This window comes from Sus scrofa, chromosome 1, assembly GCF_000003025.6.
Source record: "Sus scrofa isolate TJ Tabasco breed Duroc chromosome 1, Sscrofa11.1, whole genome shotgun sequence".
Classification (NCBI taxonomy): Eukaryota; Metazoa; Chordata; class Mammalia; order Artiodactyla; family Suidae; genus Sus; species Sus scrofa.
Window position 1 is genome coordinate 261,317,187 of NC_010443.5, and position 26,740 is coordinate 261,343,926.

The 26,740-nt window shown below is 50.1% G+C and overlaps 1 long non-coding RNA gene across 8 annotated transcripts in view; it reads left to right on the forward strand.

The window, feature by feature from the left end:
- GSN overlaps positions 1-26,740 on the forward strand; it is a 77,138-nt gene that overhangs the window by 21,476 nt on the left and 28,922 nt on the right. For 5 of the 8 annotated variants that reach the window (XR_002337470.1, XR_002337469.1, XR_002337467.1 and 2 more), the window contains exon 2: positions 9,447-9,530. The exons of 1 other annotated variant lie outside the window; for it this stretch is intronic. This is a non-coding gene — a long non-coding RNA (gelsolin). Of the gene's footprint in view, positions 1-9,446; positions 9,531-11,152; positions 13,889-22,939; positions 23,045-26,740 lie in introns of those variants that run through there. 2 more of the 8 variants (XR_002337463.1, XR_002337472.1) reach the window with 2 other exon arrangements.

Here is a 26,740-nt window from a genome sequence, read left to right on the forward strand (position 1 = left end):
CAGTGGCCATGGGATAGACCAGAGGGACATATTCCTGAAGCCCAACCAAAGAAGCTATCAGAACTTGCAGTAAGTTTTATCTACAAGCGGACAATAGGCTGATATCTATTGGATAAGGCTTCTGAGTTATTCTGAGTTTTTCAATGTTGGGTCTTTTAAAGCAAAGGAAAAAAATTGTTAAAGACTGTAACGTAGAGGAGTTCCTGTCATAGCTCAGTGATTAACGAACCCGACTAGTATCCTTGAGGACACGGGTTCGATCCTTGGCCTTGCTCAGTGGGTTAAGGATCCAGCATTGCCATGACTGTGGTGTAGGTCGAAGATGCAGCTTGGCTCCTGTGTTGCTATGGCTGTGGCGTAGGCCGGTGGCTACAGCTCCCATTCAACCCTTAGGCTGGGAACCTCCATATGCCGCGGGTGTGGCCCTAAAAAGACAAAAGAAAAAAAAAAGTTTGAAAGGTAGAGAATAGAATAAGCTTCATCCTTTTCAACCATCTTCTCTCTCCAGAGGTGGCCCCTGTTGACAGCTTCTGCTGAGCTATCACAAGCAAGGGCTATAGACTGGATGCCTTCATACTTCTTAGCCAACAGGTGCCAGTGGGTCTCCGTGTGGGTAGTTTGGGTCTCTCATGAGAAGTTGCCAAGAGAGGGAGATGATTTCTGCATGGTCTGTCATCCTTTGCTGAGGCATTGGTCTCTGATTTTCTTCAGGAAAGCTTTACAGCCTGTATCTATAGCCAAGTGTGTATATTTGGTTACTAGAAGAGACTACAGGACTGAGAGAAACATTGACTTATAGTCTGAGTTCTTCTGAGTGACCTTAGGCAAGTCCCAGCTCTCCCGGCCTCAGTGTCCTCATCTGCAAAATGGGGGGATATTGCCTCCATGATAATCATAAAAAGATGATACCTTTTAGGAGTTCCCCTTGTGGCTCAGTGGGTTATAAACCTGACTGGTACCTATGAGGATGCGGGTTTGATCCCTGGCCTCGCTCAGTGGGTTAAGAATCCAGTGTTACAGTGAGCTGGTGGAGGACACTGCTTGGATTGGGTGTGGCTGGGGCTGGGGCTGGGGCTGGCAGCTGCAGCTCTGATTTGAACCCTGGTCTGGGAACCTCCGTGTACGGTGGGTATGGATCTAAAAAGCAAAAACAAAACAAAACAAAACAAAACAAAACTTTTAGTAAGCCAAGCACTAAAACATCACTTTTTGTTTCCTCACAACCATTCCTCTGAGGTAGGTACTATTATCCGCTTTTATAGGTGAGGTAGCTGAGGCTCAGAGAGGCTAAATAAGGTGCCTCAGGTTGTGCGGCTGTTAGGTGATGATGCCAGGATGCCTGAGGTCTGATTGTAGAGCCTTAGCTCTTAATTACTCACTAAATGTTCTCCTGAAGGTTCCATCTGGTCCTGATACTAAGAGACCTGGGCAGGGGAGTTTTGCTGTGGCTGTGACAAGGGATGCAGGTCAGTGGGCAGGGCTTGGGGAGCGCAGCCCTGCAGCAGAGGGGCCTGGAGGGGCCTCTCAAGGCTGTTAGCATATTCATGCTTTTCTAGATTTATCTGCAGGACTCCAGAGTGGAGGTCTGTCTCCCTTCCATGTCAGGCTTTGAGAGGACACAGGCTTGCTCAAGGTTACTTGGTGAGTTCTCAGGGGACCCAGCCAGGCCCAGGAATACCCCCCACCCCCCGCTCCCCTTCACCATTTGAGCCCAAGCTTTCTGGGGGAGCCAGGAAGAGTGGGTACCCCCAGCCCTACAGTATTTCCTGAGAAAATGCAGGCAGACGCAGGGAAAACTAGGTCCCAGGAGCCATGCATTTTTGGGGGGAGGCAAAGAAAGAGACTAGTGTTCAGGCAGCTGGGGGATGTGAAGTAAAAATATCTCCTCTCTTTGAACCGAGTGAGCATGTGTCATATTTCAGCCTGATGTGGTTTGTGAGTTTGGAGACCACAGGCAGGCTGGGTTCCTGCTGCTCTTCAGCTTTTCCTCCCCACCCCCACCCCCTTCTGTAGACCGCTCTCCCCTGCCCCGCCTGGGACCACATCAGCAATTTAAGGGCAGGGTGGAGGACAGTGGTGGGCGTGGAGGGCAAAGCTAGACTGTAGAAGGCCTGGGCTTGGGCCCTGGTTTTGCCACTGACAAAATCCTGAGTGACTTGAGCTAATCTGTGCCTTCCTCTGGGCCCCAGTGGCTACCTGGCACTAGGGGGTGGACAGAATAATGTCAGGCTTTCCTGGCTCTGGTGGCCTCTGAGTCAGAGGACTTTGTGCTCAGTGCAGGAACAGGGAACTCACTCTCATCTGTAAGCACAAAGTGAGCCTGCAGTAGTCATCCATGTTTAAGTGACTTGCACCAGTGCTGGCTGGAGATTCAGCTACTGTTCATACATTTGGTCTTTGTGGACTGAATCAGTTGCCCATTTTACAGATGAGGAAGTTGAGGCCTAGGATTCATTCATGTATCCTAGTCCCTGTTCTCCCAGCAATAAGGATCAGGGCCCTTGTCTGTAGTATTCTTACTGCCTGTTCACTTTTTATCTTCACTGACGTGTTAATCTTTTCATAACCCTACTAGGGAGAAGATATTGACCCAGTTTTACAGATGAGGAAACTGAGGCTTGGCCTAGAGAGATGAAATGACTTTCTCTTCTTCGAGCCTCACAGTAGCCCTAAGATTGTTATGTGTGCCATTTTCTAGATGAGGAAACTGAGGCCTGGAAATGTGACTGCTTATGGCCTGGAGTCCCCAGGGGCCACGTGGCCAGTGAGGCTCCTTCCCAGGCCCCCCCTCCTACTCCTTTCTGGTACCTGGCTGGTTCTGCCTTGGAGGGAGCCTCTGCACCTCTTGCATTCAAAGCTTGGACTCGGAGAAGAGTTTTCTTCCTGGGCTGTAACCTGTCCCTGAAACATGCTCTTCCCCAAGGGGCTCCAGAAGCAGTTAGAGCCAAGGAGCTTCTCAGAGAACTCCAATGGAGGTACCACACCGGTGGGAATGGATTTATTTATTCTGCTGAACTGGTTAAGCAAGCAGCCTGTTTCTTTCCAGCCTCAGCAAGGATATCATCTGGGTCCAGTTTATTTGCCAAACAAAGAATATATACACTCGGTATATGTGAGCCTTCAGGGTGGGGCATGGCCCTTAATTTTCCTTCTTTAGTGGCTGTGGTTGGGTTGAGCCTTTGGTGGATACTCGGTAAATACTAGTTAATTTGGGTGGAGTGGCAAAGCGATATGGGTGAAATACCCCATGACTTTCTTTCCTTTCTTTCTTTCTTTTTTTTTTAAAGCCACACCTGCAGCATATGGAGATTCCCAGGCTAGGGGTTGAATCAGCCACAGCCATGTGGGATCTGAGCCATGTCTGTGATCAACACCACAGCTCAGGGCAATGCCAGATTCTTTTTTTTTTTTTTTTTTTTTTTTTTGTCTTTTGTCTTTTTAGGGCCACATCTACAGCATATGGAGGTTCCCAGGCTAGGGGTCGAATCAGAGCTACAGCTGCCGGCCTACACCACAGCCACAGCAATGCAGGATCCAATCTGTGTCTGCGACCTACACCAGAGCTCATAGCAACACTGGATCCTTAACCCACTGAGTGAAGCCAGGGATTGAACCTGCAACCTCATGGTTCCTAGTCAGATTCGTTTCTGCTGTGCCACAATGGGAACTCCGACTTTCTTTTCTTTTTCTAAATATAGTAGCTCTTTGGAGTTCCCATTATGGATCAGTGGGTTACAAACCCACCTAGTATCCATGAGGAGGCAGGTTCGATCCCTCGCCTTGCTCAGTAGGTTAAGGATCTGGTGTAGGCCGGTAGCTGCAGCTCCGATTTGACCCATACCCTGGGAACTTCCATATGCCACAGGTGCAGCCCTGAAAAAGGGGAAAAACAGCTGTTCATCATAGAAAATTTAGAAAATAAAAAAGTATATAAAAAAAGAACTATAATTCTGCCAACATGACATAATCACTGCAAACATTTGGGCCTGTTTCCTTCCTGATATTTTCAGCACTTTTTTTTTTCCCCGCCCACATAATTGTGGTCATATCGTGTTTGTAATCATCTATTCTGACTCTTCATTTTTTTCCAACATTATAACATAAATATTTTCTCACGTTATTTAGGACTTTAATTTTTTAAAGAGTTTTAAAATTATACTATATCCAAGTAGATAAATGTGTGTTTATTTAAAAAATCTTTTATCCCAGTACTCTGGGGAGTTAAAGAAATGAAATAATGCATTTTATTTGTAAAAACAGGTTTTATGCTTTGTTTTTAAAATGATGATGGCTGGCCTGCTTTTTAAGAATCATTCTTTATTATTATATCTATCGTGTAAATGGTTCACTTAACTGATTCTCTTATTAGTAGGCATTCAGACTGTTTATAAACAGTGCTGTGATTAACATCCTAGTGCATAAATTAATCTTCTTCCATTATTTTCTAGAACAAAGTCCAAGAAATGGAGTCGTTGGGTCAAAAATGACATGTTTCCATCTTTTGTTACATTTTGCCAAATTGCAGCTGTGGTGTAGGTCACTGTTGGGGCTCAGATCCTGTGGCTGTGGCTGTGGGATAGGCCAGCAGCTCCAGCTCCAATTTGACCCATATGCCATGAGTGCAGCCCTAAAAAGACCAGAAAAAAAAGAAAAAATTATTGGGAGTTCTCATTGTGGCTCAGCAGGTTAAGAACCTGACTAGTCTCCATGAGGATGCATGTTCAATCCCTGACCTTGCTCACTGGGTTAAGGATCTGGCATTGCCACAAGCTGTGGTGCTGTGGCTATGGTGTAGGCTGGCAGCACAGCTCTGATTTGACCCCTACCCCGGAAACTTCCATATGCCGAAGATGTGACTGTTAAAAACAACAACAACAACAAATTTTATTTCTAAAAAATGCTAACCGTCATCTGAGCCTTTAGCAAGTCATAGTGGTCACATCAAAGCTCACTTGTTGCACATCACCACGGTAACAAGTATAATAACAATCATGAAAAAGCTTGAAGTGCTGTGAGAATTACTGAAATGTGACACAGAGACACAAAGTGAGCAAATGCTGTTGGAAAAACGGTGCCCATAGACTTGCTGGACACAGGGTTGCCACCAGCCTTCAGTGAAAATGCAGATTCTGGCTCAGTTGGTCTGGATGGGGCCTGAGACTCTGCATTTCTAATGAGCCCCCCGGATGATGCAGACCACCTTTGCATGGTAAGATTCTAAATCCTTTGTTAAGGGCCTATGCTAGAGCCTCCATCTCTTGTTTATTTATTTACTGATGTATTTATTTATTTATTTTAGGGCTGTACGTGCAGCACATGGAAGTTCCCAGGCCAGGAGTCAAATTGGAGCTGCAGCTGCCGGCCTACACCACAGCCCCAGCAACACAGGATCTGAGCCATAACTGTGACCTATGCCGCATCTTGTGGCAACACCGGATTTTAACCCACCGCGTGAGGCCAGTGATACTGTGTTGGTTCTTAACCCACTGAGCCACAGCAGGAACTCCCTGGCTCTCTTCACGTCTTATCTTTGAGGTTCTTTCTACCTGTCATATTTGCCTCCCTCATCTCTTCCCAGCATTGAGTTAGACCTTATTTGGTCCACAGTTATGTTTTTAGAATCTGAACAACCCTTGAAATATTTTGCTGCCTAATTGCAGCTTGAGGTAGGGCCCTTCTTTAGGAGAGAATGAGTCAGTAAGAAGCCATCTGAAGGGGGAGAAATAGAGTTGAAGAACCGAGCATTTGGCATAAACATTTCCACCAGAAGTTTTTATACTTAAGATTATAAATATTATTTTCTTACGTCTGTAGGCCACAAACTACAGCCCTTGGGAAACCCCGGTCTGCTTTTGTGTGCTTCTAAGCAAAGAATGGTTTTTCAATTTTTCAAAGGTTGTATAAAAAAAATCCAAAACTAAACAAGGAAAAATATACAACAGAGAGGGTATGTGGCCTGCAAAACCTAAAATATTTACTATCTGGCCCTTTATAGTAAAAGTTTGCTAATGACCCTCTGGTCTAGAATAACTGGAACTTTATATTTTTCTCTAGTGAGCAAGAGGCCCAGCCTCACAAGTTGAAACGCAGTGAAACTAACATATCGGGCAGGCAGCCTGACTTGGTGGGAGCTTCCCAGACATCTTAGCTGTGTGACCCTGAGCACATTATTTCTCCTCTCTGAACTTGTATTCTTCTGTCACAAAATGGGGACTATGACGTCTGCTGGCCAAGTTACTGTGAGGATGAGACATGATGTATGTAAAGGTTGTGACACTGGTGGGTGCTCAGAAAATGACAACCCTTGTCCTTGGGGCGGCCATTTGAACCCTTGCGGCATTGCTGGGCAGATATGCTGCCCCCACCAAGTTGAAGGGTCCTCCCAATGAGCTGGGAGAAGTCTTTAGGAAAAAAACACCACTTTTCCATCCCTTCCCGACCACCTCTTCCCCCAGGGCAGAAAGCCCCTCTTCAGCCACCTGGATAGATGGGGTTCCTGGTATTTGTACTTTCACTATCTGCAAGCTCTCTACCCACTCTTCCCACTATTAGAAAGTGTCTGCTCTCCCTTCTCTAAGATATAATTCAGCAAACAGGCACCCCATGATCCCCAGGCTGGGATGGCAGGCACTGGGAGGAGACCCTGCTCTTTATGGCTCCCCTTGGAGCACGTGGGCTGTGACCATAGCCAATGGTTTATGGACCTTGTTTCTAAGTTGCAGCAGCCTTAAGGTCCAAAAAGGAAAACTGGCCAACTTGGAGTTATCTGGAGCTATTCTAGACCCAATCCAGTTTGAGACGCTCCAGCTCCTGGTGTCCAGAGCCCGGGGAAGAGTGTAATACCCTTTTTGCCCATAGATGGCAGCACCTACACCCTTCGCCATCTCTGTGTGAATGTGTGTGTGCCTGAGTGTTTACACGTGTGTGTGCAGGCATGTGATTTATGAGTTTCTTCTTTTGATGAATCTGGAGCTGTGGTGGCCATGCGCTAGGCGCTGGGACACACTGGAACAGGTCTTAGTCCTATGGGGGAGGCTGACTTGGGAGTAGACCTAAATAGTGTGACAGGGATGATGGGTGGGGGCTCAGAAGAGCTCAGCTTCATGGGGGAAGGGTGGTTAGAGAAGAGTTCGTGGAGGAAATCTGGGCTTGATCATGAGCGGAAGGAGAAAAGAAGAACAGCGATGAAAGAGAGTCCGGGAACAGAGGAAACAGTCTGTGCAAAGATTACAGGAGGATTCAAGGAACGGAGTGCAGCTGCGTTTGCCTGGAGCTTGGAGGGGTGTGGGTGGAAGACAGGAACTGATGAGAGCCAAGGCTCAAGGCGCTGATGGGGGTAGATCATGAAAAGTGTTGAAAGCCTCACCGAGGATCTTGAGTTTTTATCTGGGGGCTCTCGGGAGCCATGGTTGAGTCTGAGCAGAGGAGTGATGTGGTCTGGGCTTGCCTGGAGCAGATGGCAGTGTTGGGGAGGAGAGAGGAAGTGGGAGAACCAGGTAGGAAGCCCTGCAGTTTCCCAGATGAGAGGCGATGGTGCCTGGACCAAGATGTTGGCAGTGGAGGTGGGAGGAAGTGGATGCGTTCAGATAGAACCGGCAGGACTAGACCATGTTGAAGGTGAGTTTGACTGAGCAGGGGAGGCTGAAGAGGGGGGTGCCCTGGTGTCTGGCCTGACACAGTGTGTGGATGGCGGATGGGGGTGCTGATGCTGAGATGGGGAGCATGGAGGGCGGGACAGGTTGCCCTTGGGAACAAATGCAGCACCGCTGGTAAGGATGAGCATGAGGTTTGGAAGTGTATGGAAGAGCGGGTGTGTGTGTGTGTGTGTGCTGGATTTGAAAGGGGGGACTTAACAGAAAGTGGGAAGTCATTACTCATTGGCAGGAACTCAACTCTGCTTTGATCTCTCTCATGGAACCAGGAAGTTTCTGTGGAACTCTTTGAAGAGAGCCCACGGGGGTGGCATTTAACCTCAGGTCCTCGGGCCCAGATAAGTGATAAGTGCCCAACCTCTTCCCAGATCCCTTGCTATGCACTGGTGCCACTCACAATGAAAAAATCCACAGGAATGTCTGGGCCATTTATTGTCAGCTAAGAATAGGGTTCATTTGTGTCTTAATCCCAGGAGCCTGCATTTGGGATCTTGGACTCTCTCCCCTTGGCTTCAGGAAGCTGGTTTGGGCAGAGAAATTTTCCAGTTTAGGCAGGAGCCAGTTCGCTCAGCTGCTCGGGAGTCAGCTGCTCCCTGAGTGTAGCTGACTAGGACTCTGGGGAGTGAGGAAGAGTGAAGATATGGCTGTTCCTGAAAGTGTGGGGGCTGAAAGGCTGGGCTGTGCCACTCTGGAGCTGAGGTTGGCTGGTCCTTTTTGCATCATTCAGCATATACCCACCAGCCCTGCTGTTTGCCAGGTCAGGTGCCAGGTCAGGAGCTTCAAAGGCAAAATAGTCACATCTGATGAGAGAGAAAGACCCATCACCAAATAATCACAATATAGTCTTGCAATAATAGAGCAATGCTGGGCAGAGAGGTGGGAATATGGCATGCATACAGCTTGGGTCCCCAGACTGCACAAATACAGGATGAGAAAGGTAATTTCTAGAAAAAGACTTGGAGATTTAATTGATGCATCAGAATAAACATATGCACTGTTCAGATACCCTGGACATGTTTTATCTCATTTAATCTTCACAATGACCCTATGGGGGTAGGTTCTTACATAATCTCTCTTTCACAGAGAAGGAAACTGAGACTCAGAGACATGAAGTAACTTGGTTAAGTTACAGATTAGTCAAATGAGGGGCCGTTTTGTCTAACACCAGAATCTTGAACCACAGCTCTGAAGTTGACCATAAGCTAAATTTGGTCATGCAATGGGCTTACCTTAAATGCTCATGGGATTTGAGGCTGGATAAATAGAGGCATGATATTTAGAATGATGGAGGTGAGAGTTCTGCTTGTCCTGCTCTAGATAGAGCTCATCTAAATGTTTAAATCTGAGGTTTATGCTATCAGGAGGGACTGGGTTCATCTGGAATGGATCAGGGCAACAGGGTAGCCACCTCGGTCTCAGGAAAAGCTGGAGGAAGTGGGGCGGTACAACTTGTAGGAGACTTGAAGGATCCAGGGTCACTGTCTTCAAGTCTCTAAAGAGCCATTGGGAAACAGAGTGACAGACCTGTTCTGGGTGGCCCCAGCGGGTACAGCTAGGACTGGAATAGGGAGAGAGACTTTAGCACATCCTAATGACAATTCTTTTAACCAGCTAAACTGTCCAACAAAAGGTCTTGGCAAGAAGTGAGTGCCCCATTGCTGGAGGTGTGCAAGTAGGAATTGTGTGACCTTGGGGATAGGGGTGGGTGTTGGGGAGGAGTGGAAGCATCAAATGAGGCTTTGACCAGATGACCTGGAGCCCCTGACCCTAAAAATCTTGGTCCTCTCTTTACAGGTAGTGCTGATAACCCCTTGTACTTCAGCCTTGGTCCTGACACCTCTTGACAAAGCATCCCTTTTCACGTGACAGCCCTGCGAGGTAGGTAGTGCAGTGCAGCCCAGCATCCTTCTAAACCCAGCCCTGGCTGCCCAGGGGAGTCTGGAGGGGACAGTGAGAGCCGCCTTTGGTGGCCTCAAAGGGATTCAAAGGGAGTCCCTAAGGTTTTTTCCAGTTAGACTCAGAGGATGTTTCTGTGCATTGTTTCATTTGCTTCTCAATCCCTTGAGCCGGATGCCAGGCAAGGGAGATCCTGTGGGGAAGCGGCAAGAACTGGGCTGGGTGCCAGGGTGCCTGGGCCCCCACCCTGGCTGTGCTGCTTGCTCGCTGGGTGACTGCAGGAAAGTGCCTTCCCTCTCTAGGCCTCTGTAAGCTCTGCTGTCAGAGGGCGGACTCCTCCCTGAGAGGAGGAGGTGCAGGAATTCTCCCTGGAGGCTTAGGAGAGGTGAGAAAAGACCGGTGTGGCCTGGCTTGTTGTTGAGAGGAGTGTGAGTGGAGGGGAAGGTGGATGAGTCATACCCACCTGGGGAGGGCTGGCAGGGCTGGCAGGGTGGGGCCCACCTGACTATCAGATTCACAGGTGACCTGCTGAAGGAGGCTGAGAGGCAGAGGGTGGAGCGCAGAGGCCTCAGCTAGAAGCAGGACACCTGGTTCAGGTGCCAGCTTGGGCCTCGGTTTCTCGGCCTGTAAAATGGCTGCATTGGTCCCCCCCACCCACCTCACAAGGTTGTCGTGAGAGCTGCACCGAGCTCGTAGATGCTGAAGGGCCTCGTGAGCCGTGCAAAGAGGAACCATCCGCACTAGGGGAATTACCCAGCTTCCAGTGTCAGAACAGAAAGGAGTGACTTTCTAATAGCAGCCATGTGGAGAGCCTGGAAAACACCCCCCCAGCCACAACCAGGTCATGACATCACCCTTGGCTGCCAAAAGGAGAAGAGGCTGAGAGCCTCCAGGGCTTACTCATTCCTGCAGTCCAGCTGGCTTCTGCAGGGGGGACACGATAAGCCAACCACCATGGGAGTTGTTCCTCTTTCCCCAGACTTAGATGAAAAGGGCCTTCCAATAGTCCCCAGAAAGCTTTGTCCTTAAGGCTGGGGATGCCTACAAGGCCCACTGGGCCCAGAGCAGGGCACTTGTTCAACTTCAGCTGCAGAAGGTTCTAGACACAGGGGCATCCCCGATGCTGCCGAGGTGGGAGGGTTGGGGACCGTCTTGGTTCTGATGCTCCAGATTTTGAGACTGAGCCCTGACCACTCCCAGAGCTGAAGTGCCTCAGAGTGATCTGTCACCAGAAAGAGAGTCATGTAATTAACGCTTTGGGTGACAATGACACAGGGACCACCTTCTGCTTTCCCCACTTTTACAGAAGTGAGCACCCATGGAGTGCATGTCAGCTGAGGACTTTGCGTGTTCACCCCCCCCCCCCCCCAATCCCTGAGCTGTGCCCTGCCTCTCTCCCACCTCCAAGAGGGCTCCAGGGACCACCTTTTGGTCAAAATCCAGGGGCATTTCCCAAGGTCTCCACATCCCACTTCTCTGAGCCTTGGATATCTCCTTCTAGAAGCTTACTTTCCTTTTTGCTCTGGCAACCTGTACTGTCCACTTTCTCTCCTACTCCTCTGACCTCTTAATCAGGGCCCTGTTTTTTTTTTTTTTTGCCTCAAATGTTCAACAGGATTCTAACCAACCACTTCTTAAGTTACTTGGTTAGGTTCATTCATTCACTCATTCATTCATTGATACGTGCATTCACTTGGCAGATATTTAGGCCCTAGACTGGGTGTTGGACAAGCAGCAAAGAACAAGATTTTTCCAGCCTTCATGGGTCTTACATTAGTCCTTATGTGCATAACAAATTCAGTCTTTCTTCAGTTGTAAAAGAACAACCAGTGTTATGAGGGTATATGGGATGGGGGGGGGTTGAGATCTTTTCTGGACAGATGAGGGAGGCCTTTCTGAAAACGCTCACACCCGAAGATGGAGTAGAAGGTGGCTGAGTGGGCAGGGAACAGAGTCCCTGGCAGAGGGAATGGCATGAGCGAGGCTCTGAGTCAGGATGTTGCATGTGTGGTCCTTGAGGAACTGAAAGGCAGGAGCGTGATGGGGAAAGGAACCGGAGATCAGGCAGTACCTCGGTCGTGTGGGCTCTTGGGGTCCTTGCTTAGAGTTTGGATTTTATCCTAGACCCCTGGAGAAACACTGGAAGGTTTAAAGTAGGGAAGAAGTTTGCCCTGACTTAATTATAGAACCCATGAAAGAGGGTCGCAAATCCCACCCTGATGAGCCCTGAGGATGTAATTTTTGGTTCTTCCACACTGTGGCGTCCTGGTGCCGTGCCTCAGCATGAGGCTTGGTCTTGGGCAGTCCTGGAAAACTCTCTGGCTTTCTCTGGAAAAAACCACTCTCCAGCATTCCCTGGGCTCCTTGCATTTTTTCATTCCTGAGCTTCTGTGCTGGTGAGGGGAGATGAATCAGATCCAGTCCTGGGAGATCCAGACTTTTGGTGGCTGATGCCCTGAGAGCCAGGCAATAAGTGCCAGGGGTGCTGGGAGCCACAGAGGGCTTCCTCCTGAGTCCGGCACTGGGCTGGACTAGAGGATGCAGTGGTCACTCCAGGCGAAGGAGATTCGTGTGCAAAGGCTTAGCCCCCTGGTGGAACTGCTGTGCTTGGGGACTCGTGAGCAGAGCAGCTAAAGCAGGATGGGGGGGTGGAGGTGGAGAGGGGCAGGAGTTGATGGGGAGAGCTGGGATGGGAGATGCCTGGAGTGCAGGGTCCTGATCCTCTGGGTACCAGGGAGGCGTGGCTTGAGCAATGGGATGTGAGAACAATGAGTTGGTGGGAGGCGGAGGATCAGAAAGGCAGCGCTGTGAACTGGTTGGAGAGAATGAGTGGTCACTGGGTGAAACCTTGTCACTCCCACCTACCCACACATACACAGTAAAAGGCTCTGTGCCTCTTTCTGTCCCGTGCCCTGATGGGTCATTTCCCCATTGGTTGGCCCTCCTGAGCTGTTTCACTGGGATTTGATCACACCCTGGGCTCCAGGCAAACAGGTGTGAGCATCACTGTGACTCAGACTTTCTAGGTGCTTCTGGACACATCCTTTAACCCTCTCAGCCTCAGTTTCTTCATCTGTGAAATGGAAGTGATAATAGGGTTGTTGAGGATTGATGACGGAGAGTAAAGTCTTAAGCTTATGCCTGGTACCTAGTGATGGCTCGATTATCTTTATTTTTGGATGGTAATGGCCCAGGCCAATGTCATAAATGGCCCTTTGGGGACTCCTTCTCTGTGGCCATAAGTCTGTAATCTGAACTGGAAACAAGTGTCCCCAGCAGCCCTGAAGGAAGCCTCTGGTGGGATGCTGAGTGATTTGGCCTTTTCCTTTCTCCCACTGGAGTGTGGCCCAGGGCTGGGCTCAGAGGCTACACCAGGTCTTAGCTGTCTGTTAGTGCCCTAGCACTCAGCACAAGGCTGGCCTATGATGGTTCCGTAAATACTAAGCAAACAAACAAAACTTAAAGGAGTTCCTGCCGTGGTGCTGTGGGTTAAGAATTGGACTTCAGAGTGGCCTGGGTCACTGTGGAGGTGTGGGTTGACCCTGAGCCCAGTGGAGTGGGTTAAAGGATCCAGCTTGCTGCAGCTAATTCAGTCCCTGGCCTGGGAACTTCCATATGCCACACACTTGGCCATAAAATTTTAAAAATCAGTCAATCAATCTATCAATCATCCTGCTAATACCTTTATCTTATGGCTGAAGAATCTGGAGCCCAGAGAGGGACGGTGACTCATCTCAGGTCACCCAGCCCTTCAGTGGCAGGGCTTGGACCTGGCTCCTGTATTTTTTGCAATTCTTATTTTTAAAATACTGATAATTTAAAAGAGTTCCCAAGTTGGCCAGGGGAGGGGTACCAATGGAATGGACATTCCAAGGCAATTCTGGGGAACCTCCTGGCTAGAAGGACCCCAAGGATATCATGTCCAACCTCCCAGTTTACATTTGGGGAAACCGAGGCCCAGAGAGAGGTAGAGACTGGCTCAGAGTTGCCAGAGAGCAGGAAAGCAGTCACAAGGCCCATTTCCAATAACCTGCAGTAGGTGGGTGGGCTCTTCCCCGCAGCCCACTGTCTCGTGTCTAAGAAAGTGAATTAGAGCATGATCAGTGGTTTCCTGAGGAAGTTCTGGGTTTTAATTGTGTTGAGGAGAAGGACCGTATCCGGAACTGTGCGTGCCCATGTGATGCCCGTGGAGCCGGGCCTGGCACAGCTATTTCAGACCAAGCCACAAGGTCCTATTTATAGGCCGATGTGATTAGGTTGATGTGGGTAGAAGTGACCCGCCTCTGCCCAGCCCAGCTATGGCGGAGGAAGAGGCTCTCGGGGGTGACTCTGACCCATGGGTGAGTAGCAAGGGATCTACTTGTCCCCAAAGCCTGTTCAGAAAAGGGGCTCCAGGGAGGCCTCGGGGAAATCCCTGTCCTGACTCGCGGTTCAGCCACCTACCAGGCCCTCTGCAGAGATGAAACCAGCTCTGATCCTATTCCCTCCTGGCTTCAAAGTCCTCTGCTGCTTCAGATCAGGCCAGGACCCCTAGCAGGTAGGCCTCTCCAGTGTTTACCCACCAGGTCTTAACCCCAGCCATGCCTTTCCAGTGTTTGCATTCTCCTGTGCAGGCCGCACCTCTGAGCCTTTGCTTTTGCTGTTCCCTCTACCTGATCTGCCTGTTCCCTGTTCTCTGAAGACAAACCTCCATTCATCCTTTAAGGCCCTGCTCAAATGCTCCTCCTCTGTGGCTCCTCAGGCCCTGGGTGCTTCCTACCTTGTGCTCTTGCTGCTGAGAGCCACCTGAGAGATTACCCAAGTTTATGTGTGTGCCGCACTGGGCTGGGGAGTCCCAAGGCAGGGTCTGACACAGGAAAGAAAGGAGAAGAGACACAATCTCACACCTTTGATGAGCCATGATCTGCATGCCAGGCTATGCAGTCGGTACTGTTAGAAGATGTGCAGGAGTGAGAGTAAAGATCGCCCTGAGTTTTTTTGGACTCTGCTCTGCACTTCCTAACTGTGTAGCCTTGGGCTGAACCTTTCTGAGCCTCAGTTTCCCCATCTGTAAAGTGGGCATGATGCCAGGCCATGATGGGTTTTAGGGAAGTGTTGTTCACAAGACAACCGGGTAAGTACTTATCATGTTGCCTGGTCCATATTGAGCTTCTGTGTGCAGTAGGAGGTGTAGTTGGCTCAGGGAAAACAGGCTCAGAGCAGGGAAGTGCCTTCTCTAGGGCTCCAAGGCCAAGAGGAAAGTGGTCTGGGGGTCCAGGCTTCCGACTCCACCCTGTGTTCTCCTCCCCTCCCTCTCTTAGCCCCCTGGGCCTATTCTGTTCCCCAGATCAGGGGAAGCTTTGTTTGGGGATTGTTTTTCCTAAGAAGTTTCCTCTGTGGTGCCACTGGATGACTCAGAGTCCTGAGTCACCAGGAGGCTGAGGGCCAGGGAGGAGGGAGGAGGAGGGAGGAGGAGGGAAAGGGGAGAAGGAACAAGAAAGGGGCCCCAATTCCAGCCCTGGCTCTCTCCCTGCTTGATGGACTAGATCAGGCATGTCCTCTGTTCTGCCCGGCCTCAGTTTCCCCAAGTGCAAAGGAGGAGGTGGGCTCTGATAAAGCTGTTCCCAGTCCATGTGAGCCTCAGCATCCCAGGTTCCCAGGCCCCACCTCCAGCTATAGACTCAGAAGCTGGGTGTGGGGCCTGGGAACCTAAGTTTCCTGGAGCTCCCCAGGTGATTCTGCTGCACACCTGGCCTGCAGAGGTGTTGGGGAACCACGTGGCTTGAGGCTCCTTTGGGCCTCTGCTTGACTGTCTGACCATCTCCACTAACTCACAGCAAGCACTTTTCTTTTCTCTTCTTTTCTTTTTTTTTGCTTTTTTTAGGGCTGCACCCACAGCATATGGAGGTTCCCAGGCTAGGGGTCCAATCGGAGCTGTAGCTGCCGGCCTACACCACAGCCACAGCAACGTGGGATCTGAGCAGCGTCTGCGACCTACACCACAGCTCACGGCAATGCTGGATCCTTAACCATCTGAGCAAGGCCGGGGATCAAACCTGCATTCTCATGGATGCTAGTCAGGTCCGTTAACCGCTGAGCCCTGACGGGAACTCAGCGAGCACTTTTCTTGATGAATGCTTCGGCAGAATGGTGCACTAGAAGTGCATGGTCTTTAAAAAAAAAAAAAACCCATAAAAACTAGCTTTATGGAAGTGTAATTTATGTAAATTGCTGGGGTAAATTTACTACATATAATATTAATTCCATGATTTTGTAGTAAATTTACAGGGTTACACAGTGCCACCACCATTCAGTAGGAGAACGTTTTTATCACCCGTAATCACCCCTAAAAGGTGCCTGTGCCTGCTGGCTGGCAATCTGTGCACCCACCTCCTAGCCCACCAATAATCTACTTTCTGTTTTTCTGAATGCCCAGACCTGGGTGCAACTCCCAGCTTCACCCTTTCTGGCTGTGTGACCTCTGCAGATTACTGCCCCACTCTGAGCCTTGGATTTCTCTTCTGCAGGAGACGGAGTGTAGCCTCCTTACAGTTCATTGTTTGAAATTCACTAATGTGATAGTGTCTGGTGCATGTAGGAGCCTGGCAGGCAGGGTCCAGGTTGTAGTACAGACACCCCTACACAGTTGTAACAATTCAGCAAACATTTGTTAGACTTACTGTGTGCCAGGCCCTGGGTGAAGCCCCTTAACTGCTGTATCTCCTTCAATCCCCATAACACTTATGAGGTGAGCATTCATATCATTTCCGTTTTGTAGCTGAAGAAACTGAGGCACCGGGAAGGGGAGTAACTTTTCCAAGGACACGTAGGTAATGGGGGGGGTCTGTCCTAGGACCTCCCTTCCTTGACCATCACATGATAGATGAGAATCATGGAGTGAGGGACACAGTTCATGGACCCAGGGCAAGGTTCATGGCACATACTTCCCAGGGACAGGACCTGGCACAGTGGACGTGGGATTCAAAAGATGGTAGATAGTACAGATCTTCCTTGACTTTCAAAGGCGTTACGTCCCAATAAGCTGAAAATATCTTAGGTCGAAATGCCTTGAATACACCTAACATATCTCACCTTCATACATCATAGCTTCGCCTAGCCCACCTTAAAGGTGCTCAGAACACTTACATGAGCCTATAGTTGGGCAAAATCTAACAGGAAGCTTGTTTTATAGTACAGTATTGACTCTCTCATGTATTTGTTGAACGCTGTATGGACGACGAAAAACAGAGAGGTTGTATGGGTCTGGAACGGTTGTAAGTGTACCAGTGGTTTCCCCTTGTGATCGTGGGGCTGACTGGGAGCTACCACAGCCCTGTGGCATGAGAGAGGACCATACGGCATATTGCTAGCCCAGGGGAAATCAAAATTCAAAGTATGGGTTCTGCTGAATATGTATTGCTTTTGCACTGTCGTAAAGTCAAAACGTCATTAAGCTGGGCCATTGCAAATCGGGACCGTCTGTACATCATACAGCAGATGTGATGTGATGCATGGAGCCTGCTGCAAGGTATGAGTGACATGGGATGCAGCAAGTGGACAGTGCACCAGGCTACACAGGCAGGACAAGGTATGAGGGACATAGGGCCTGATGTGGGACAGAGAGAACACTGTGTATGTGATGCCAGGTGTGTTCAAAGTACATGATGCAGGGAGGAGGTACCTAGGGTGCAGGGTTTGATATATCGCAATGGGGCCAGAGGGTCCCTTTCCGTGTCCGTGCCTGGGGCCTCAGCATGTAGCAGCAGGAGCCAATTTTCTCCTTTCACAAAGGCCTGTCTGTTTTTTTTTTTTTCCTCCTCCCGTCTCTCTGGATGCCAAAGAGTGGGAGTGTCCCAGAGTACCCCCCATCATCCCGCCAGCTCAGACGGGGTCAAGGCTTGGGGCCAAGTCCATGGCTCCAGAAGAGGCTGCCAGACCCCTGGTCCCCTCTGTGAGACAGCTGTGAGCACCAGTGTTGGCTGGGCCAGAGCCGGGTAATTTTCCTCTAAGCCGCCTTCTGCTCCCTGGCTGCTGCTGCTGGCCGTGAGCAAATCTGTGTTCCGTTCCGGGGCTTAGGGAGAGAGATCCCTACCAGCTGCTGTCGGGGTAATGGAAACAGAGGTGTGGGGAGGAGGCTGTGACTCACAGGCTAGGATTTCCTGGGCCCTCCTGGCTCCCAACACGCACTCCCTTTTCTTGCCTCATCTGCGCAAGACCCCTGGTAGACTGATGAGGAGACTGAGGCTCAGAGAGACAGAGCGCTTGCCTGAGGTCACACAGTCAGAGGCAGAGCTGAAGCTAGACTCCCACTCTCCTGGAGGCAGGACATTGAGGACACAGAGAGGCAAGAGGTGGCCCCGAGGGTGTCGGGGGTGGGGGAGGGCAGGTCAGTGATGATGAAACTGCAAGAGCACGTGGATAGGAGTTCCCGTCGTGGCGCAGTGGTTAACGAATCCGACAACGAATCCGACTAGGAACCATGAGGTTGCGGGTCCGGTCCCTGCCCTTGCTCAGTGGGTTAACGATCCGGCGTTGCCGTGAGCTGTGTGGTGTAGGTTGCAGACGCGGCTCGGATCCCGCGTTGCTGTGGCTCCGGCGTAGGCCGGTGGCTACAGCTCTGATTCGACCCCTAGCCTGGGAATCTCCATATGCCGTGGGAGCGGCCCAAGAAATGGCAAAAAGACAAAAAAAAAAAAAAAAAAAAAAGAGCACGTGGATAGCAGACCCAGAGGGCCTTAAAAGCCAAGCTGAGGAGTCCTGGCTTCTTTTGTCGCACTGGGGGCTGCGGAAGGGTCTTGAGTAGGGAATGATACAATCTCTGTGGATAATGGGAGTTGAAGGCAGTGAGGAAGCTGATGTGGTGGTTCCAAGGAAAAGATGGGGGCCATGAATGGGACAGTGGCTGGGATGCGGGAGAGGGAAGTGGGTGTACAGTAGGGAGTACGTGGGGTTGAGCAGTGCTGCTCTGGCCTCAGCCCTGGTATATATTCTATTGGGATGATGCTGGCCAGACTCTGCCTGAAGAGTGTCCCGGAGGGTTCCAGAAACCCCCAGAAGGGCAGGCACCTGGCAGATGATACGGGTGGTTGAGAAGGTCCCTGGATGCTGGGATGCTGGTGAGGCCAGGAGCACACCTGGGAGAGGAGGCAGCACCCATTCCGGAGCCCTGCCTGTCACATGCCAGGCACTGGGTTTTGTGGGCTGGATCTCATTTAATTCTTCCAGGTGGTTTTGATTATTCCCTGAGCTGGGAAAGGAACAAAAGCATTCCATACCATACCTCTGTTTATGTTTAAGGGGGGAAAGTGCTTTTAAAAAGCCTTATTAAAATGAAATATTTGAATGAAAAATATCTTTGAGTCTCTGGTAGTTCTATTGTAGTTCAAAGTTTGAGATACCATTGCAAAGAATCTCTAATCATGCTCGCATTTGGAGTTTTACCATAACTAATGTTTACTAGGATCAAGTTCTGGCCTGTGAGATAGTGTGGCTATGCTCTACCCAAGGACACAGGCTCAGAGAGGTTGTGTCACTTGCCTAGGGTCACCTAGGTAGTAAGAGACAGGGCTGGGATTGGGTGGTGACCCCAGAATGCTTGTTCCTTGAGTGGGAGCAGACCAGAGGGGAGGGCATCATAAAGAGATATGTGGATGGGGTGGGGGGCGGGGGTAGGCAAGCTGGGCTCTTTGAGTGCTGTTTCAAAGCTCTCTCTTGAGTTGCTTCCCCATCTTTAGTCCCAGGCACCCTCTGGGTCTCTGAGCCTCCAGTCCTCCTATGCTTTGGATGCAAGGATGCAGAGATAGAAGTCAAGTGTGCATACTGGGGCCTCCTGAACACATGCTGGAGGGTTGTCTTTGGGTGTTGTGATTATTGAGCGCCTGCTGTGTGCCAGGCACAGGGCCGGGAGCTCCTTTGGTCCTCCCATGGGGCAGGACTCATCACCTCATTTTATAGAGGAGGAAATGGAAATGCTGCAGAAGGCCCATTTGCCCAAGTTCCCCCCTGTGGTAGAGATTCAGGCTCTGAGCAGGCCCACCTTGGACATTTTTTCTGTTTCTTTAAGGGCTGCACTTGTGGGTTATGTACGTTCCCAGGCTAGGGGTTGAATCTGAACTGCAGCTGCCGACCTACCTACACTGCCGCCAACAGCAATGGCACATCTGAGCCTTGTCTTCAATCTACCCCACAGCTCATGGCAAAGCCGGATCCTTAATCCACCTTGCGGGGCCAGGGATCGAACCTGTATCCTCATACTAGTTACTAGTTGGGTTTGTTACTGCTGAGCCACGACAGGAACTCCTGACACTATCTGTTTTCTCTTGGATGGCAGATTTGCACCCTTCGCCCTGTTGGTCATTCTTGATATCCTGAGCACACTGAGGTGCCGCCACTGCTCCTGGATTCTGGAGCCTCTCCTCTGCCCTACATCTGCCCCTTTTGTGTTTTTCCAGAGTTCTGCCTGCAGAATGCAAACTGATGCCCAGACAATGGGCTCCCGCTTACAGGGAAGTCTCTGCTGTGCATGGCTTGGGGACAGAGAAAGGCTTCATTCAGAGCCTGCAGCAGAAAGGATGTGTCACCATCTTCTGAAGTCCTGTCATTATTGTTCCTGTCGTGGTGATTATTGGCCTAGGGTCCTTCCACTGTCCTTGCTATATCTTACAGAAGGATGAACTTGACCCCCAGACAGACAAGGGGGAATGCTCAAACATTATTTTCCTTTTGCTGTTTCTTTCAGAATCTTAAAGTCCCAGGGCCTGAAGGATCCTTGGACATAGGATAGCTTGCTTGTCACCTGAGTCCCCTTGGCTGGGTCACCACTGGACCACTCATTATCTTTCTGCAAGAGGGGAAAGGGAACTGGCATTTTTGAACATCTGTCTAATACCAGACAGGGTCCTCATGGTTTCATTCAATCCTCTCCACTCGCCTTTGAGAAAGACATTTTTTGCCCTGTTTTGTTTTGTTTTGTTTTGTTTTTTCTTTTCAGGGCCACACCTGCAGCATATGGAGGTTCCCAGGCTATGGGTCAAATAGGAGCTGCAGGTACTGGCCTACACCACAGCCACAGCAACGTGGGACCCGAGTCGCATCTGCAACCTACACCACAGCTCACAGCAACGCCGGATCCTTAACCCACTGAGCGAGGCCAGGGATCGAAACCGCATTCATTCTTCATGGATAGTAGTTGGGTTCTTAACCTGCTGAACCACAATGGGAACTCCAGCATTTTTAATCCTGATTTTATACAAAAGGAACTTGAGTGTCAGAGAGTCAGAAACTCACTCAACCCTCTAGCAGACAACAACCACAGCTTCCTTTATACGTGTATATTTCCAGGCCAAGCGTGGGCTACGCCCCAAACGTATTTTATGTTATTAAATTCTCACAGCAACCCTGGGAATAAGGTGTTCTAGTCCCCATTTTACAGATGAGGAGTTGAGGCTTAGGGAGCAGAAGCCACACAGCTAGCTAGGAAGCAGTAGGTCAGGGATTTAAACCAGATTTTCCTGGCAGAAGCTCTTTCCACAATCAGGCATATTGTTTTTTCTCCCTCTCAGAAAAGCCCTTCCTCTGTGGAGCAAGGAGTTATCTCCTGTGACTTCTGCTCCTCTGGCTGGGTTGGGGCACCACAGGCCCCACTGCCCCAGGGGTTTTAAATTAGAGGCTGTTTCCCATTTTCTCCTGGTCCTGTGCCACAGTGCCTATCATTGGGTCTCATCCTGTTGCTGGTTTGGGTTTGTGCCTGGACCCCCCTGTCAGTGGGCTGCGGGGTGCTGGAGGGACCAGGATATAAATGTTTGCTGCTGTTTACAGCCCCAGCTGCTGGCCTGCTGAACCTTCCAGGGCCTGAACTCCCCCAGAGAAGGGGAAACCGACGTCGAAGTGGGCCCAGGCAGGAAAGGCTCTGGCTCTCACCATGGCCAGATCTGGCTGCTTCCAGGGCACCAGGTCAGGAAGTGGCAGGGCCAGGCTGTCTGTGAATGTCCTGCCCTGGCCCTCAGCACTAGGTGGAGTTGCCTCGGAAGCTGGGAAAGAGCCAGTGGCTTCGGTCCCTGGGAGAGTTGGCTTCATGGAGGTGGCTTCGGCCAAGCCCCACTGGCCATCTCCCCAACAGCTGTCCACACCCAGGATAGACCAAGCCAGCGCAGAGGTCCAGCTGGCCCTTATAGGGAGCCTTGTCATATCATGGGCTCAGGCCTCAGCTCTGGCCTGGGAACGGAAGCCTGGGTTCTAGGTCTGCTCTGCCAGGTACTCGCTATGGGACTCTGAGAAGTTACACTCCTATTCTTGGGGTCATTGTCTACAAGAGAGGGTGGACCAGTGACCATGCTCTTCTGTGCAACCAACAGTCTTCCTCCAGAGCAACCAATCATCTTGCCACTGAGCATTCCTATCCCTTTGTACAGATGAGTGACCCAAGGCTCAGAGAGGGAAAGTAACTTGCTCTGGGTCACACAGCCCAGACCTGAAGTCAAGAATCTCACTGTGAAATTTGCGACCTTTCTCCTGCGCCATCACAATGCTCTCGCGTGGTGTGTTTGTGTGGAACAGAGGCCTCTGTGCAAAGGGACCAGCTCAGGAAGAAGGATGGGAACTTTGGGGAGCTCCTACCATGTGCCAGGCCTGGGGCCTCCTCACTGCTCTGTGAGCTGGGTATCATTCTCCCCACTTTATAAATAAGGAAACTGAGGCCCCATTCACAGGAGCTGAGTCTCCCGGATTCCAAAACACGTGTTCTTTCAAGCCCCCAGGGCTCCCCAGACCTTACCAAAGTCCTGTCCAGTTCACCGAGTTTCGTAACTGGCTTCTTTGTTTACTGACCATTATTCCATTTAGCAAAACCTGGGCCAGAAGGGAGGGTGTTCCCAGGAGGACCCAGAGCACAACAGTGAGCTGGAAAGCACACAGGCTCCGAGAGAGGGTGTCCCATGAGTGGCTGGCTGCCTGGGAATCAAGAATAGCAGTGTTTGGGGTGAAGAGAAAAGAACAGGGTGGGGTCTTCAAGGACCGGCCAAGGCCTTTTGGACATTGTGGCCGGAGGGTGGGGCCGCCTCCTCCTGTCTCTGGTGGCGGCTTCGAGAGGCTCAGGGAGACCTGGAGGCTAGCCTGAGGTCACAGAGGGAGCAGGGCCGGGGTTGGGTGTGGGGGTCCTGGATCAACTATGGGGGAGGGACATGGGCTGCACAGACCCTTCCCATGGCAGATGCTGAAAAGCTGCCTGACTGTGTGCAGCACTAGGTGAGAGCCAGGAACACCCAAGATCAGAAGTTAAGGGTATCTCTGAAGTCCCGAGAAAGGCAGGGACTAGGATGTGCTCACATAGCAAGTGGTGGCAGAGCTGGGCTGCCTCCCAAGTACAGGAAACCACACCTGACCTGTGTGCCCAGGAGTTGCACAGAGTCTAGAGATGCTGTAGTCGTTCTTCACCCGGTGGCTGCAGCCTGGAGACTTTCCTAGGACATGCCTCTGTCTTGGATGCTCACACAGGTGCAGGGCTAGAGGGCTTTCTCAAGGTAACCTCTGCAAGGCTCGGCTTAGGCTTGAGCAGTTCAGCAACTGCAACCATTTACCTGTAAAGGTACAGTTGCTCCCTTCCTGCCCAGGTGGGATGGTGCTGGGAGGCCCTGCTTGATCCTCAGACAGAGATTGGGGGCTGGAGCTAGCCAGACTTGTGTGTGAATCTCAAAAGTGCCTCTTTCCAGCTGAGTGACCCTGAGCAAGTGACCGAAACTCCTTGAGTCTCAGTGTTCCGGTCTGTAAAATGGGAACTTCAATGCCCATTTCCCCTGGAGGCTGTGAGGAGACTCAGTATTGGACAACCCCCCCTTCCCTCTCTTCTCCCAGAGATGTCCAGACCCACAGGTGAGGTGGCACACTGCCATCAGTGACAGCCATGCCCCCTTGTGTAGGCCAGGGGCCCTGGCTGTCTGATTCACAAGGACCTATAGAGGCAACCTGGACCACTGCCCCGATTTTCCAGATGGGAACCCTGAGGCTCAGAGACCTATAAGTTCCAGATGTGGTTGCACAGCCAGGATCTGGGAATGCTGGGGCCAGGAATGAGCCTTAGAGCCAAAGCAGCAGGGCCTACCTCGTCTTTTGCATATAGAGACTCTGAGGCTCAGATAGGGATGGTGATTTGCCCAAAGACGCCCCGGAAGACAGCAGCAGAGGCAGGCTGAGCCAGGGCATCTTCCATTCTACCTCGATGTTTTTCTTTTGCGTTTAAACTCACCCTGCCCCTTCTGAACTCAGACATCCTCTTCCAGGCAGGGAGCAGTGTAAGATCATGTTGTCCCCATCACAGACTCCACACATCACTGCCCTGTAGTGAGAATTTCTAGGCCATGGGCTCCCCAAGGGCAGGAACCAGGACCTGTTCACCAGGTCTCCAGCACCGAGGACCCAGGCTCCAGAGGTACGTGACAGACAAAGCTGCAGGGACTTTGTGATCATTAACCTGGGGGCCAGTGACCCTGGGCTGGTGGTCAGGGATCCCTGGGGCCAAGGCCAAGCCACAGCTGTCCTCTGTTAATCACCAACTGAGCAGAAGGGACAGCTCAGCTGGGCCAGATGCCAACTTAGGTTCACTTTGGGGGGTAGGATGGGAGGGAAATTTCTTCTTCCTACTTTTTTTTGGATTTTTCAAATCGTCTTAATGAGCAGGCATCACTTTAATGTCTATTTTTAAGGTATTATTTCTAGAGCAGTCTTTCATTAAAACAAAACAAAACAAAACCCACGTTGGATAAATACTTATAAATAGTTTCAAACACTGCAGCACTTTTAAAAATTTTTTACACAAATAGTTTGAGGTCTCATTTAGATACCATAACAATTCGCTCATTGTCAGCTTATAGCACTATGAGTTTTAGAACATTTTTCGATTATGTAATCATCGCCATAATCCAGTCTTGGAATGTTCTCATCACCCTAAAATGTTCCTTTGTGCCAGTTGTGGGTGCTTACCCCTGCCTCAAGCAGCCTCGGCTGTACTGGGGAGTAAAATTCTTTCTCTTTATCTTTTTCAAACAAACTGGCTTGACAGTTTGGTATTTACTCTCAATTTTTTTTTTTTTTAAGGGCATATGCAAAAACAGACACCCTTAGGAAAAAAGACCAGAGAAACCATACTATAATCATTGTACAATTTGCTTTTTACTCTTGGAGCTCTCTCCGTGCTTATTGAGCGCCTACTATGTGCCAGGCACAGTCAGCGCTAGAGCATTCTTTTTTCACAGCTGCAGAGTGTTCCATTGTATAGTGGCTCCATAATTTATTTAATCAGGACATTTGAGTCCTTTCCAGTTTTCTTCAAACAATGCTTCAGTGAACATCCTTGCACGTATATTTTTCTGCTCCTCTGTAAGTAATACTGAAGGAGATGGCACTGTTTTCACATTGCGTGTTTCGAATTTGTATAGTCAGATTGCTTTCCAGAGAGGGGAAACCGGTTTATGCTTCCAACAAGAGCCTATGAGAACTGTGGGGGTTTTATAATCGTCCAAATGCCTAAGGAGAGGGAAGAGCTTTCTGAATTTAGGGCAGAGCTGATCCAGTGCAGGCTCTGCAGCTTTGAGAACTCTGACACTGCTCTGTGGCTCTCCAAAGACCCTGGGATAAAATTCAGATCCTTTAATGTGGCACACAGGCCCCCTGTGACCTCTGCTGCTGTCTCCCATCTCATCTCTTCTTGCTTGTGTGTTTCAGAAAGGACCCCTCCTTAGTCACTGCATGTGACCCGCCCTTTGCCCATGCCATTCCCTCCCCTAGAATGCCTTTTCTCAAGTGCCGTCCTTGTCCTTCAAGGCCCAGGTCACAAGTCCCTTTGTCCATGAAGCCTTCTTATAACCCCTGCAATCAGATTTATCTCCTTTCTTTGTGTGTTCCTTTAGCTCTTTATCAGACCCACAGTCCCCCTTAAATAGGAAGAAGTTGGGTGTGATGGAGGGCAAACTTGAGCCTGATTAGATGGAATCTGGGCTCCAGGAGGAGCTAGAACAGATGGCTAGATTTTGTGGGGAAGGGGGATCGGAACTCCCATTAACTAATTGGCAGACCAGACCATTTTCATGCACAGAGACTGGTTTAATCTTCAGCTACCATTACACCCATCTACCAGAGGTGGAGACTGAGGCATAGGAGAAGAAAGTTAACTTACACACAGTGGAGGTGGGAATCAAACCCACGTCCCCAACTCCCTAGGTCTCTTCCTGTCATTGCACCAGGCTGTTAGGAAAGAGGGAGATCTGGGGTACAAAGGGAACTTGGAAATAGAGAAATTGGGTCCAGCAGAGTAGTGGGAGGGAGGAGAGGGGGTGAGTCTAACCCACTGATTGTAAGCCTCCAGAAGGAGAGGGGAAGGATGAGAAGGGAGCCTGGGAGTAGGGGAGGAGACTTGAATTCTTGTCTTCCCCAGGCAGAGTCAATAGCTAGGACCTAAAACCAAAAGAACAAGAAAAGCAAACCAAACACCCTGCCCCCCAAAGAAACCCAAGACAACAAGGGCTTGCGATTTAAGATGTGAAGGCAAACTCTGAAATCATCAGATAAAGGAGGAAGATAGAAACGGTTGGTTGCACTGAGGTTGAAGTAAGTAGGATCTGAAGGCAGAACTTTGTACTAATAAAGTGATTTTAAGTTCTGATAAAAATAAACTTCTAAGGAGTTCCCATCGTGGCTCAGTGGAAACAAATCTGACTAGTATCCATGAGGACGCAGGTGCAGTCCGTGGCCTCGATCAGTGGGTTAAGGATTGGCATTGCTGTGAGCTGTGGTGTAGGTCGAAGATGGGCTCAGATCCCGTGCTGCTGTTGCTGTGTCTATGGCATAGGTGGGCGGCTACAGCTCTGATTCACCCCTAGCCTGGGAACTTCCATATGCTGCAGGTGCAGCCCTAGGGGAAAAAAAAAAAGAAAAACCTTCTAAAAAATGAAAACTTTTTGGGAGTTCCCTGGTGGCTCAGCTGATTAATGATCTGGTGTTGTCATTGCTGTGGCTCAGGTCTCTGTTGTGGCTTGGGTTTGACCCCTGATCTGGGAAATTATGCATGCTGTGAGTGTGGCCAAATAAATAAATCAATCAAAATTTTTTAAAAAGAAGAAAAGTAGGGCGATCTTTAAAGTAGAATCTGCTTGGAGTTCCCACTGTGGTAGAGCAGGTTAAATAGCCAGCGTTCTTGCAGCTGTGGCATAGGTGGGCAGCTGCTG